This window comes from Ambystoma mexicanum, chromosome 2p, assembly GCF_040938575.1.
Source record: "Ambystoma mexicanum isolate Mex_15411 chromosome 2p, UKY_AmexF1_1, whole genome shotgun sequence".
Taxonomy (NCBI): domain Eukaryota; kingdom Metazoa; phylum Chordata; class Amphibia; order Caudata; family Ambystomatidae; genus Ambystoma; species Ambystoma mexicanum.
The window spans coordinates 1,241,120,933-1,241,135,980 of NC_090923.1; the positions used below are offsets into that span (position 1 = coordinate 1,241,120,933).

Genomic DNA, 15,048 nt, shown 5'->3' on the forward strand with positions numbered 1-15,048 from the left:
GGTAGTCATCCATGCGCATGAACTGGACATAAAGATATATCAATAAGGGTTTCCATTCAGTATCCCAGACTAGGCATTGACTTAGCTGTAGTGTTGAATTGAATCCTCTTACAACATATCAGATTGAAATAACTGAACCATTTCCGCAAATGATTGACAAATGTGTTCATGATCTGGACTTCACTAGTGTAGAGGACTTGTCCACCACCATCTAATCACAAACCATTGTACTGCAGGACGATTGGCTATTAAGGGAACCAAAATATCTTGCATTAGACTGCGGCCTGCTCGAGATGATCAAAATGCTTAAATATGATCATAAATTAAATAGGATTTGTGTGTAGCGAGCCATTGGTGAAGTGTAGTCAAAAAGGCACCAACCTGAAGATCTTGCGCTTTGGTGCACTCAGTATGGGTGCAGCCAGTGTGGTTTACGTGGTGTGTAGCTGCATTCCAATGCTATGCGTGGTGCAGTGGGTGTGAGATCAGTAGATTATGTGCAGCATGCCCGAAATGGCCTCGGAACCTGCATTCTGGCAAGTGGAGGGGCTTATGTAAATGATTGTGTGCTGGTAAAATGATTTTTTTCGTGGGGTATAGCTCCGTTCTAAAGACTGTTGAGGTGTTCATGGTGGTTTATAGGTATGTGGACAGCTAGGCCGAAGCGTGAGGAATAGCTGTAGTCTATCGATTGTTGATGTAGAGAAGAGAGTGAGCATATTGGTGAGAGTTTGTGTCTGTACCGATGCAGTGAGAGCCCGATTACCTTTGAGTGCCTGTTGTGGCGATTGTATCTATTACCATGAGGTCGAATAGTCTCATTCCAGTTCTAGTGCTGGAGTAAGTGCTATTGGGCCCATTTTATAGATCCAAGAGTTTAACGAGTGGATGGATATTCCTGTCGTAGTGTATGGTTGGCGTCGTGTAATTGTAGCACATCATCGGCCCTTGCGCGAGCCGAGTGGGCGCTAGCGGGTGAGATGGCAGAAGAGACAGGACCACGAGCAAGCCCCGTCAAAGCTTCAGAGCATGGGGGGGGGTGATGAGGGGGGGTGCTGTTGAGCAGAAGAAGAGAACAATGTACCCTTGATACAAAGGCTCCGATCCCACCGAAAATCCGTTATTGGAAATGCCCAATGCAACATTGGGGAGCTGGGGGAGGATCGGTGCCTCCGGCAGAGGGAGAAAACGCACTGAAGAAACTAGCAGTCCGTGCGGCGCAGTCCCCTGGCTGAAGCAGGGCGAGGGACGCAAGATCCTTTTGGACAAAGCCCGTGTCGGAGGCGAGGGGTAGCCGGTGAGCTGTGATCACTGTCCAGAACCCCCCACCCCCCAATGCTAAGGTGGGGAGTGGCCCGTGGGGCGCTTTCCCTTCCTGCTGTAACGGGCCTAGTCGGCTTCACCAGGGGGTGGGGCAGCATCTGATATCACAAAAATTTGCCGGGTCTGGGCCGCGACCCAGGTAGGCCGGGACCCAGGTAGGAGGCTCTCAATGATCCCGGCAGCGCCACATTGATAGAGAACGGTGCCTGCAGCGCCGGGTAGCATAAGACACGGCCTCTCTCTGAACGGGCATTCTCTCACTACATAAATAGGGTGGTGGCAAGAATAACTGTGCTGAGACACTGCACCATACAGGAAGAAGCATTCTATGGACACATCTTACTTTAATGATATGTTCGCACAATACCCATGCAGTGGAACTGGGACCAAACTTCCATCTTCCACTCCACCCAACTCAGAAGACGGCTTAACATTGAACTGGGTACAAATCACAGCCCTTGCGGAGCCAGGCTTGAAAGAATAATAATTGCCATTGGGTCGGATGCCGATAACCGTAAGCTGGAGGATCCTAGTATAATAAGTCTGCATCAAACACCCTGCCACAGGATAGAAGGCAGGCTAAGAACGTGAGCAGAGAATAGTCTGGCAGTCCGGTGGTGGTACAACAGGTCGACATCTCTACAATAACACAAATACGTACAAACTATAATTACGGGGGGGGGGTATGGAGTCAGTGTTCGGCCTGTCGGCAATAGAGATAATTTCCAACAGAACCCGTACACAACACTCTATGGCACTATAACAAAGGGTACTAATAAAAAACAAACCAAAAAAGGCCCCATGGATTCATTTGCTGGACCCTGGCCCACTGTCCCGGAGGAGGCACTCCAACGCAGATCAAGCAACTGCCATGGTAGAAAACACACGAGATGACCACTTCCTACACACCATGCAGAGTGGATTCATGGCAATTAATGTCAAGCTGGATGACACTGTCTCAACAATGGGATCCTTGAAAGCAAAACTATGAAGTAGATGAAGTAGAGATACAAGTCAGTACGACAGAAGATACACTCACCCAGCATGATCACTATAAAGCATCCCTCAAAGCTGAAGTCACCAAGACAAGAAATTAGTGAATATTTGGAGTCACAGTCCAGACGTAATAAATTCACATAATTGGGGGGCCGGAATCCAGATGTAGAGGCGCAATGGAGCACTTTAAGACCCTCCTAAAATCATTGTTTGACACAACTTCTTTCTATGCAGTTTCTTGGAGAGCACACCAAACCCTAGCAACACCGCCGCGTCCTGGCGCTCCTCCACGCACGATTATCGCCAGACTTCTGCATTACAGAGACTGCGATACCATCTTGAGACTCTCAAGAGAACTTGGAACGCTGAGATATGATTCAAGCAATATTCATATATACCCAGTTGCAGCAGGCATACAAGCGCAGAGGAAAACATACGACCAAGTGAAATGCCTTCTACAAACGCCAGGTTCCCTACTCGCTCATCTACCCTGCAAAATTAAGGATACAACATGGGGCAGGGCACACTTGTTTTGAAACTCCTGCCGAAGCTCTCAATTATGTGGAGGTATCCATACCTACCCCACTGCCAGAACAGGGAACTGAACCCGTCAACAAGAGGTGGAGCAGGTGAGGGAAATGTAAACAGCTGAAATGGAACTATGATATGAATCATTGTTGACAGTATTATGCTCCAATTTGATACACATGACTATTGGGGGATGAGAGTTCTAATGTGGCAAATGGAGCCTGGTCGGGTGAACATGAACATGGCAGCCAACAGCGCCTCAGGGAGGTTCCAAAGTTAAGGGAATACATCGAGTTGGGGCAGATGGTGAGTTAGGGGTTACAATACGGGGAGGTGTGGGAACTAATGACAAACCAAGACCATATTGGTCAGAGACAGGGAAAAGGTATAAAATGTGCACTTGGGTGAAGGGGATGAGGTGATTAACAGGCATAGATTCAAGATACAGTACGCAGGTGACAAAAAGATTACCATACCAGATACAAATGGCTGATATGTTAAAACTGACATTTTGGAATGTACATGAACTTAATCCAATAAAAGCCAGGAAAATATGAACATACTTGGAGTGGCATTCACCTAATGTAGTCATGCTTCAGGAAACACATGCCTTAGAAATGGTTCACTTGCACCGAAATGGGGTAGACAGATATTACACTGTATACTCATCGCAAGCAAGAGGTGCAATTACTTTACTACACAAGTCAATACAAATTTAGTGTGGTGGCAACCCATATAGGGCCCCCCCTCCCTCCCCCCCCCCCCAACGGTAAATACGTGATGGTCACTGGGGCCATAAACAATGAGACTATTACATTTGTGAACAGGTATGGCCCGAATCTTGATGACCCAACATTTTATGCCCACATTTCCACTCTTATAGGGAAGACACCAGATGCGCATGTTATAGGGGGGGTTGCGTTGGGGCGTGGTGACTTCAACACGATACTTGGTGTATTCAAAGATAGGTCTAACATCAGAAACCGGGGTAACGCAAGAGCATTACACAGGATACATCAAATCATGATACTACACGCACTTACAGATGCATGGAAAGTAAATCATTCGAACACGGCTGAATTCACATACTACTCCATTGTGCACAATGCGCTTTCTAGAATTGACCTCTGGTTGACAATCCGAGGGTGAACCGGAGCGCTGGTTCACCCTCAGATCACTCCCAAGTGGGGATACATATAGGGTTAACCAACATAGCCAAACCCCGTCCATTATGGAAGATGGCTCCATCAACTCTTACAGATTCCTTGTTGGTTGACACAGAGTAGAAACACTATGCGGGACATTGGTATGGGCCAGACACTAGAACACCTCAAAGCACGAGAGATACAGAGCAGCCCCGGCCGATCTCCGATTGGCTATACTGAACAACCATTATGTAGACTCCTGCAAATATGACCCAGTGCGTACAACTGGGCACGCATGGAATGGAATGTACAGCAGAATAGGAACGTCAAGTTCATATTGTAAAGACATGCCGTTGAGGAACTGCGCTGCAATTCCCTCCCACATTTGATGCAGACATTCAAATGGCGTGGGACTCGAATAAGGAAATGAAGCTGGGTGACTCTACCCGAAGAGCAGATTCTATGTCAAGACCGGAGGCTCACATTCTGCTTCTCTTTCTTTAATAACATGGTAAAGAAAGGGCTCAGCAGCAAGGTATTATTGTGCACCAGGTATAACATGGGTAATGTATATAGAGGGTGCACTAAACATACAACATATGATAAAACAGAAATATGTCCACAGGTTTCTGAAAGAAAACAAACTCCATTTCCCAGAGTTCCCTAGAGTTCATTGAGGCGTCACTAACATGTGACCCAGTCCTCCAATAGGCATCCAGATCCCTTCATAAACAGTCCTGAACATGATGCAACTTCCTTTTTCGTTGCTGCTCACAGCAAGAGATAAGTACATTCATGTTTAGAACCATTTATGAAGAGTTTTCTGATTATTAGTTTTTACTTAAAATCGTTTCACATTGCCATTTCATACTCGATTGTGCTATATTTCGCATGTTTGCTCCGCGTTGCTTTCCAACGCCACCTACCTTCTGCCGGCGTCGGAAACAAACATCAGGAGCTGTCGCATGAGTTTCGTTACATTCGTGCTACAGCAATCAGCTTCCACAGCTGATCGGAAGCCGCGAAGGCGAGCCCCCTCCGCGGCTCGCATCCGCTTCACAGGCGCATCGTGCTTCACTTCGTGAGCTCGTGTGGAGCCGCCACGTCCTCACGGAGGCCCGCTTGTTCAGCGGCTCACACCCGCTCCACAGGCACATTACACTGTGCTGGCGAGCCCGTGGGGGACCGCTGCAGCCTCGCGGAGGTCTGCCCTTGCACCGCAGGCCACCAGGGGAGATCCAGCCTCTCGCAGTCCTTTCTTCTATATCCGGGCGCTCGAGCGCGCATGACCATTAGCATTATAACGGTTTTATGCGAACTTGATCGCCGGAATCCTTTCAAGCGGTGGACTTTGAGAAAACAAAACATTTCCTTCACATAAGAAGATCGGATTCATCACGGAAGTGAACCCCCCCCCCCCCCCCCGATTCATATGCATTTCGATTTTGCATAATATACATTAAAAAAATATTTTAAAAAAAGTTGACTGAACAATATTAACAAGCTGAACTATCAGAAGCCCAGAAGAAAAAAAAAAAACGTGAGTATGGTGTTTTACATTTCATCATGGCAGCGCAGTACTCGCCTCAATCAAATCAGGCTTGGTCTGAGAATGAGGGAGATCACTGCTACATAGATGAGGTGGCAATGGCTAACAGCTTACAAAAAGTACTGGGATCTTCAGTGGAGACCAGTATTAAAAAAGCAGTAATGGATATGCTCTTTCCTATTCAACAGCGCCTAGATACTATGGAAGAGCACCTAAGAGGGACCTCCCCTCCTGGGAGGAAGAGAACACAAAAAGGAAACACCTTACTGAAGGGGGAAGTAACCCGGCTTGCAAGAGCAGAAGCTCTATGAACCCCCCCCCAGCCAGCCAAATAAAGCCACAGCTGCCGTATCGGACGCCTTCTCCAGGCTAAAGCAAGCCTTTATGAATAGGAAGGTAACTCCTTCCCATATTAAACCCTCTTACCCCGAGGAAGAAAACAGGGGAGATGAACCCTCAAGCCTGGAGGGAGATGGACAGGGCACGGAAGACGACCAAAGCAGGGGCGTCTACGACGCTGATCATTCTCACTCCTCATCTGAGGATGAATTTCAAATAGAGGGTTCAAAGCCCTCAAGCTCGGGGATTGTGGCAGACCCCATCCAAGAATATAACCGTGAACAAGGCTCCTAGAGAAGGCATGTACACGCCGGAAGATTTAATCCACCGACTGGGAACCGTCTTCCAAGACAGTAAAATATATTTACTGCAGATTACGTAAGCCTCTTGATAAGGAGGTTAAGGCCAGGCTTCGAGCCAAATGCCCAGGTCCAGATATTGCGGACAAGGTAGCTAACACCGGCACTTGTTTGTTTATTACTTGTATTGCGCTCCAGACCCGAGGGTATTCAGGTGCAAGGCATAAGGATATTCACAGCTTGGTTACAACATGTAAAAAAATATTTAGGTGCAGGTGCCAGTTGGTTACATGCAGGCACATTGACATTAAGATATATATAGGCAGGCGCATTGAAAGCAGATGTGTACATGCATAATTTCACAAAGTAGGTTGGTACATGCAGTGTAGAGAGGTGCCGGGCATGTTCTGCAAGGTGTTAGTGGGTGACTGTATGCAGAAGAGTCAGTTGGTTTTGCGATCATTTGGCAGAGGGACAGGCCTAGATGTCACCATCTTTGAACTGGTAATGCTCTGGCGGAACTTTTGATAGGTTTGATCGACTCTTAGAGGGGATGGTAGCGAGTTCCACAGGAGGGCTGCCTTGACCTGGAAGCTGCTACCTCCGATTTTGGCAAGCTTGTGTCTGGGGACCAAGAGGTAGTTTGTATTGGCAAGTCTGGTGATTCTTGTGGCAGGCTTTCGACTGAATCTGTCAGATAGGTATCAGGGTGCTGCATTATTCAAGCATTTGCGGGTGAGGGAGGCAACTTTTAGTTTTATTTTATCATGTGTGGAGAGCCAGTTGTTGGATCTTCCAGTATTATAGATACGTTCTCTTGTGGATTCCTAGGGCTGCTCTCAGCGCATTATATTTTAGGAGTTGGATTTTTTTAATAGTTTGTTGGCTCCTATATACAGAGCGTTGCAGTAGTCAAGCCTGGATAGGATGAGAGCTCTGGCTAGGGTAATGCAACTGTCGTGTGACAGGAAGGCTTTGCCTGCTCTAATCAACTTGCATGTATTTGCCGTGGCCGAGGCCAAAGCAATGACCTGCTTGTTGAGGGAGAGAGTGGAATCCAACTAGAAACCCAGAGTTTTAACCTCCTTGGTGACAGTAATAATGTTATTGTCCATGTTGAAGGGCGAGTATTCAGGGCTGAGTTTGAGGGTCGAGGGAGTGCCCAGGATGATCTCCGTTTGTCATCATTCAGGCACAGAACGTGGGTGGCCACCCATGCCTGGATGACGATATATCCTGTTCACCAAGGCCAAATCCTTGTCGTAATCACCAGGAGAATCTGTGTGTCATCTGCATAGTTAGTGTAGGTGACACCCAGAAGGTCCAGATAATCGAAAAGGGGCTTGGTAAAGATTGTAGAGGGTGGGTGAGACGCAAAATCCCTGGGGTACTCCGCATGTGATGGGGATGGGGTTGTCTGCTGCCATAGGTGAGAAAACTCTCATAGTCCTGTTAGTTAAGAACGATTGTATCCACGCTATGGCTTCTGAAGAGAATTGAGCTGTCGAGTCCAGGTGGCTACATAGGACCCTGTGGTCGACCAGGTCAAAGTCAGCTGATCCAGGAGTAAGAGGAGGGCCGATTTCCCCTTATCCCCGAGTTCATCTATCTGTGACGAGATCCATTAAGGCTGTTTCTGTCCCATGTTGGGGCCAAAAGCCTGATTGGCTAGTTCCTAGAAGAGAGTTAGTTTCCAAATATTTTTGAATCTGGGAGTATGCCATTTTGTCTAAGATCTTCAAGAGAAAAGGCACTGTAGTAATCGGGCGGTAGTTAGTGGGTGTAGGCACTGCTTCTTCAATAGAGGAAGCACCCACGATTCTTTGAGGTTGGATGGGATGGTATTGGTGGAGAAAGAAGAGTTAATGCGTTTCGTGATTAAGGGGCCCAGGTCTCTGGCTGCATCCCTTAGAAGTTGAGCAGGGCATAGGTCGCCTTGACAATTGGTGGGTTTAAGTGATAGTATAGTATTTTCTGTATCTTTTATGGTGACTTTGGAGATCTGGGATGATTGGTAGAGTTACTGGGTTGCTCTAGGTTGATGCTAATAGGCTTGCTGCAGGAGAGTGGCTTTTTTCCTGGCAATTCTTGTTTGTAGGGTTGTGACTTTATTGGCTAGAGCTTGCTGTATATTGAGCACCAGAGTTTGTCTTTGATGCAGTTGTCTGGCACAGGGATGGGGGCTTCTAGCTCTTTGAGGATGACAAAGTTCTTTCGTGCTAGAGTTGGCTTGGGCAATTCTAGCATTGTAAGTATCTCGTTTAGCTAGGATGATTTCTTTTTTGTATAAGGCTGAGATGGCGCGGAGGTTGGCTTCATTTTCAGATGGTTGTGCTCGCCAGGAGGTCTCAAAGCCTTTTTTTGATGCGTAATGATTTTAGGTATGGGGTGTACCAGGAACTGAGATGGGCTTTGGGTTTGCCTTGTCTAAGTTTGAGTGGTGCAATAGAGTCTAGAGCTGTGGTCATGATGTGGTTAAATTCCTTAACCATAGCTTCAGGGTCCAGGTTTTCCGGGATACCGTTGAGTGTAGGGAGGATGAGGGGTAGCAGTTTGTCGCAGGTGATTTTTTTTTTGTTCTGGGTAGGAATGGCAGGAGCTAGAGGTATATGTGCCAAGGTAGGTTTGGCAGTAGTTAGGGTAAAGGTTATGAGGTGATCTGTCCAAATCTGGGGAGATATGGAGGATATCAAGGCATTGCAGTTGTAGTCTGCTACCCAGTCCATGGTTCTGCCTTTGTTATTGGAGGGGGTGAGCACTCTTTGGGTAAATCCTTGTTCCGTAAGGATATTAGCCACATTAGATGCACGTGTGTCTTTGGGGTCGTTATAGCCCAAGTTCAGGTCACCAAATAGTAGGACTTGATAGGAATTTCTTAGATTATTCGAGGTGATATTAGATATTTCATCTTCAAAAGTCCCAATGGGACCTGGAGGTCTATAGATCAGGTATATCGTGAGAGTTTGGGTGCTGTTTGTTTAGTTTGGCTATCATGATCTCACATGAGTTGATGACCGGGGATGGCACTAGCCTGCATGGTAGATCGCTAGGAGTGCAATACCTCCACCCCGAGTATCAGTTTGGTCTGATTGCAATATGGTATATCTGTTAGGTAGGGCCAGTGAGAGGGCGGGTCCTGCTGCGGCGTGTAGCCAAGATTCAGTGACTACTAGGAGGTCTAGGCGTTCAGAGTGGATGATGTCTGCTATCTCTGTAGCGTGTGCAACTAACGATCTAGAGTGTATTAGGCCGCCCTTGAGGCTGGGTTTGTCTGTCTTAGGTAGGGTTGGGCTAGTTGGGTTTTGGTGGGAGCGCGGTTGGCGGTGGTCGGAATTGTTGAAGAGGGGGTTAAGACAGGTCTAGGGTTGGATCTTTTGTTTGAGGATGCCAGGGTTCTAGCTAGTGGTTCATAACGTTTTGCAAGTCTTGAGCGGAGTCTGCCGTCTCGAGGGTGTTGCAGGGTAGAGTGGTTTGTGTCCGGCATTACAAATGGCAATCAGTTGGCCAAGGTTTGTTTACATGGTTGAGAGGTAGTGCCATGGTGTGGTTGTGAGCGGTGTGGTATTGATACGCTGCTAATACTAAGAGCAGGGCGTGTACGATACTTGTTGTGACGGAGGTGGGGAGCAGGAGGCTTAGAGATGTGTGCATTGTTGGTATAGGTTCTATAGGCGGAGGGGCCTATGTCTAATGATCTTGATGTGCTAACTATATCTGATATTTATATATATATATAATAGGTTAAACTAAGCATAGTACTGGTGATGTAGTATAGTGCATGATACAGTCTTGGCATATAGGCAGAAAGCTAGCATGCACAGTTTGAATCTGTCAATTCCAAGTGGTTGGGTCAGCACAGTTAGGGCAGATCGGCAGCAAGTGAATATGCACAGATTGAATTTAACAACTGCAAATAGCTTAATAATGGGTCAATTTGTGGCAATAATATGCAACCATAGCAGTGTTTAGGTTAGGCTAGATGCATTTTGAAAACATTTGCATATGCATTCATTACAATGTGCTTGGAAGCTTTCAGAGCTAGGTCATGAGCGTTTGAGTGTGCAGCATACCTTTGGGGAGGGCCGTGGCGTAGTAAGGAGTGTTTGTAAGCGGTGGGCATTAAAGGAGGTCAGCAGGGATTTAAGCCGCGGGTGCTTGCGGTTTCTCGAAAGGCAGCGGGTCTGGTAGTGATCTGTGTTTCGTGAAGGCACCAGAGGTGGGTTTTGTGGCAGGTAGTTGAGCGAGTTGGTCGATGCCGATGGGCTTGAGTGGGCTAGGCCGCTAGTGGTCAAGGAGTGGCTCTGGTTTGCGCGTGTTGGGAGAGTGAAAGTAGGTGGTCTAGTGTGGGTAGAATAGTGAGTGGCTGGTTATCTTACTAAAATGTGGTAAGATACATGTTTAAGATAACGGTAAAGTGGCGAAAAGCATGATAGGCAGTGGCTAGGAGGGAGCCTAGGGTGCCTAGGGTGCGTGGCTAAGGGTAGTCCACATATATTCAGGATAAGAGTTTGTTACTTTTTCAGAGTGCCGGAGGCGGCTACAGAGTGATGTTAAACAGTCATGTGGATGCAATAGGCAGCCAGGTAGTTTGGGCAAGTTATGTCAAGCGCTGTGCAGCGTTGCCTCAGGATGAGACAGGCTAGAATAATAAGCAGATACAATTAACATTGGGATGCGGGGCATACAGAGTCTGTAAGGCAGCGGATAGCTGGACTCCAAGATGATCACCTTTCTAGGTAAAATGTGAAAGACCCCAGAAAAGGCATAGACCGTGCCTGGAAGTCCTGCCAGGACAGGGTGCTTGACGTGGTGGGGCCACTAGCCAAGATCTCAGACCTAGCGGAAGCAGCCATCAGCTCACCTGACCCCATTGACCCAGTGATCCTTTCTGGTTGGGTTCAGAGAGCTATCTGCCTGTTAGGAAATGTTAGCTGCGCTATTTCAACGGAATAGCCGGAAAGGCATTCTATACAAAATAGACGCCAAACTGAGCGAGCTAGCAGACACAGAATCAGGTCCAACAGCACAAGGTCTTCTTTTCGGAGATCCTTTTATGAAGGAGATGACTTAAGTTTGTCGGCACATTTACAGCACTGGACAAAGCGCAAGCCTCCATCAAAAGAGTCTTCGCATCCAAGGTTTTCTCGAGGGCCGGACGAGGTAGAGTTCGCTCTTCCGGACGTTATTTCTTTGACAAGAGACCCCAACACTCCAGAGGTCAGCACAACAACTGGCAAGAGCGCTCCGACACATTCTTCCCCTCAAGAGGTCATGGAAGAGGGCGTCCCTGGAGAAGAGCGGCTAGATACCCGGCCCAACAACAATCTACAGGTTAGTGAACTTAAAGCAGCGGCAGCGCCTAAAACAGCTATAGGAGGGAGGTTAGCTATGTTTGCAAATGCTTGGGATACATTATCGGGAGACGCCTGGGTCAGGGAGACAGCTCGGGTCTGGGAGTTTTTCGAGCAACCCATTCAGACATGTCGCCCTACTCCTATAGTAATGTCCCAAATAGCTTTAGACAAAGAAATACAGTCTCTATCAGAAGCAAGCAATTCGCCCCTGCGTAGGTCAGGGAGGTTTCTTCAGTCCCATATTCCTAGTACGCAGAAAAGAAAAGGTACGTCCAGTTATAAACCTCAAAGCTCTCAAAAAATTCATCATTTACCGCCATTTCAAAATGGAAGGTATTCACATGCTTAGAGACCTACGGAGACCAAACGATTGGCTCATGAGTCTAGATTTAAAAAACGCTTACCTCGCAGTGCCGATTCACCAAGCACACATAGGTTACCTGAGATTTTCATGGGAAATCGAGATTGGGAATTCACGAGTCTACCTTTCAGGCTCTCTTCAGCACCTTGGGTTTTCACCAAACTTCTAAGGCCTGTTGTAGCTCATCTAAGAAAACAAGGTGTCCGTCTGATAATTTACCTAGACAACATCATAAACTTGCTACACAATCTCGGTTTTCTCATAGAAACTGGGAAAAATCCGTTTTCTTCCATCCAAAAATATGGAATTTCTTGGATTCGTGGTGGATACTGAGAATTCTCAACTACGACTCCCATCGGCCAAGATTCACTCCACCAAAAAGGGAAATATGCAGGCTCTTGCAGAAGAATCTGTTCCCTCTTCGAGAACTAGCAAGAGTGATAGGGCTACTATCCTCATCCATTAAATGAATATTTCCCGCCCCTCTGCACTATCAAGAATTACAAAGATTGAAGGGCCAACACCAAAGAAACAATCTATCTTACATCAACTCCTGACATCTCCTCAAGCGAGGACAGAGCTCAACTGGTGGCTCACTCACATGGAAGCCTGGAAGAGCAGAGCCATTTTCGGATCCACCCCAGATATCGTCCGGTTGGGGAGCGAGATGCGGATCCATGGCCACAGGAGGAACATGGTCTCCTCACAAGCTAGACTTACATATCAACTGCCTAGAACTTCTAGCAGGCTCTTTTGCGATACGCTCCTTTGCCAGGGGCAGAGCGAGTTGCTGTATCTTGCTAAAAATGGACAACATTTCCGCAGTAAGATATCAACCATCTGGGTGGCACCAAATCGAGGCCTCCAGCAGAACTAGCCAAGGATTTCTGGCACTTCTGTCTAGAACATCGAATATCAGTTACAGCATAATATCTTCCTGGCCTCGCAAACGTAGTAGCAGACTTGTACTCTCATCACTTCACAGATTACAGCGACTGGAGGCTCGACAGAGAAGTCTTCCTCCACCTCCAGGAGATTTGGGGTCCGATGTCTGTAGACTTTCGCCTCCAGACTCAATACCCAGTTACCAGCATTTTACAGCTGGAGACCGGATCCAGCAGCAGCAGCGGCGGCGGCGGCAACAGACGCCTTTCTGCAACAATGGTCCCAAGGGATGCTCCATCCCTTTCCCCCATTCAACATGATAGCGAGGACCCTGGCGAAGGCCCGTCTGGAGCATGCGGAATTAGTCCTCATAGCACCGGTCTTGACCTCTCAGACCTGGTATCCAATTCTTCTGGAAGTTTCCTCGGATTCTCCAATCCTACTACCCCGATTTCCAGATCTCCTACTAGATCCAGCGGGGCAGAGACATCCCCTTCTTCTCAGCGGTTCTCTGACCCTAGCAGCATGGAGGATTTCAGGTCAAGATGGAGAACACCCGGCATGTCCCGCAGAACGCAGCCTCATTGAGGAAAGCTGGGCTCCTACCACCCTTAAGATATTCCAACTCTTGGGGCGCCTGGAGTACCTGGTGCCGATGAAGAGGATTACATCCAGTTTCAGCACCTGTAGAGGAGATCTTAATTTCTTAGCGTTGCTAGTAGAAAGAGAACTTGCCTACAGAACAATAATGCATATCGTTCAACAATCTCTGCTGGTCATGACCTTGTTGAAGGAGTACCAGCAGGAGAACACTTAGTCTGCATATTACTAAAAAGGAGTCAGACTTACAGTCCCACCCCCATCCCGTATTGACAAACTTTGGGACGTTAATAAAGTATTGAATCTTTTCCTGTCATGGCCACACGAGGAGCTATCACATACGGCCCTAGCTGGCAAACTTACTACCCTACTCGGTTTGGTCTCCTGCAGGAGAGTCTGTCAGAGCCCTCGATCTAGCGGGTAGGATTTTTTCTCCTGACGGCATAGTTTTCCATATACGCAGGAGGACAAAGTAACTCTAGGGTGATCTCTTACCCCGCCTTCAAAGATCAACCCAAGCTTTGCCTGGTTAAATGCCTGAAGGTTTACGAAGCAAAGACGGCCTCCCTCAGGGCCTCCCCTAACGGACAACTACTGATAGCTCTGCATAAACCGCACAAACCGGTTTCCGCACCAACTTTAGCATGCTGGGTGCGCTGGACACCAACTCAAGCAGGGATAGATACCCAGCACTTCGGCGCTCACTCACTGAGAGGAGCCATGGCCTCCAAAGCCTTTCAGGCCGGAGTTTGCCTAGAAGACATCATGAGGATAGCAGACTGGGCAAGTGAAGCAATATTCAAACAATTCTACTTAAAACCGGTAGATCAACCGGCATCTATTGTGGTGAGTAAGCTTTAAACAAGCATAATAATGTGAGCCTCCAGTCTTGACATAGAATAAAGATTTTCCATAATAACTTACTAGAAAAATTCTATTAAAGACACGGAGGCGAGCATTCTCACCCAAAGAGAAAATATTACTGTATATCACGCTTAATTGTGAATGTATTAACATGATTTATTAAAACTTGGAAAATGGTTGGATTATGCCAGAATAACTCAATGACATTTTCTCCCACCCCGATAAGGGAACTAGCGTTGCAATATGCATGAAGTAATTTTTACTCTATCCTTTTGACAGCCCCCGCTGACAAGTCAGTCTGATCAGCAGTTCACCAATTTTCTACCAACTACAAGTTACTACCTTGTCATCGACAGCCAAGTTTGCAGCCTCGAAAGAGGAAGTTACATCATGTTCAGGACTGTTTATGAAGGGATCTTGATGCCTATTGGAGGACTGGTCACATGTTAATGACTCCTCAATGAACTCTAGGGATCTCTGGGAAATTGAGTTGGTTTTCTTTCAGAAACCTATGGACATATTTCTGTGTTATCATATACTCATTATGTTGTATGTTTAGTGCACCCTTCTATATACATTACCAATGTTATACCTGGTGCACAAAAATACCTTGCTGCTGAGCCCTTTCTTTACCATGTTATTAAAGAAAGAAGCATAATGTTCGCCTGCGTGTCTTTAATAGAATGAAGACTTTCTAGTTATGGAAAGTCTGTCACAATAGAAGAGTTTTAGGCAAAACCAGGAAGATAATCCAATACTACCATATGTGCGCAGCGATAAAGAAAAAGTGGCCATCGCCACGAGA

The 15,048-nt window shown here is 47.0% G+C and overlaps 1 protein-coding gene across 2 annotated transcripts in view; it reads right to left on the bottom strand.

Annotated features, from left to right (window-relative positions):
* Positions 1–15,048, bottom strand: part of LOC138567382 (actin, cytoplasmic 1-like) — a 258,349-nt gene that overhangs the window by 207,806 nt on the left and 35,495 nt on the right. The gene's annotated exons all lie outside the window — the stretch shown is intronic.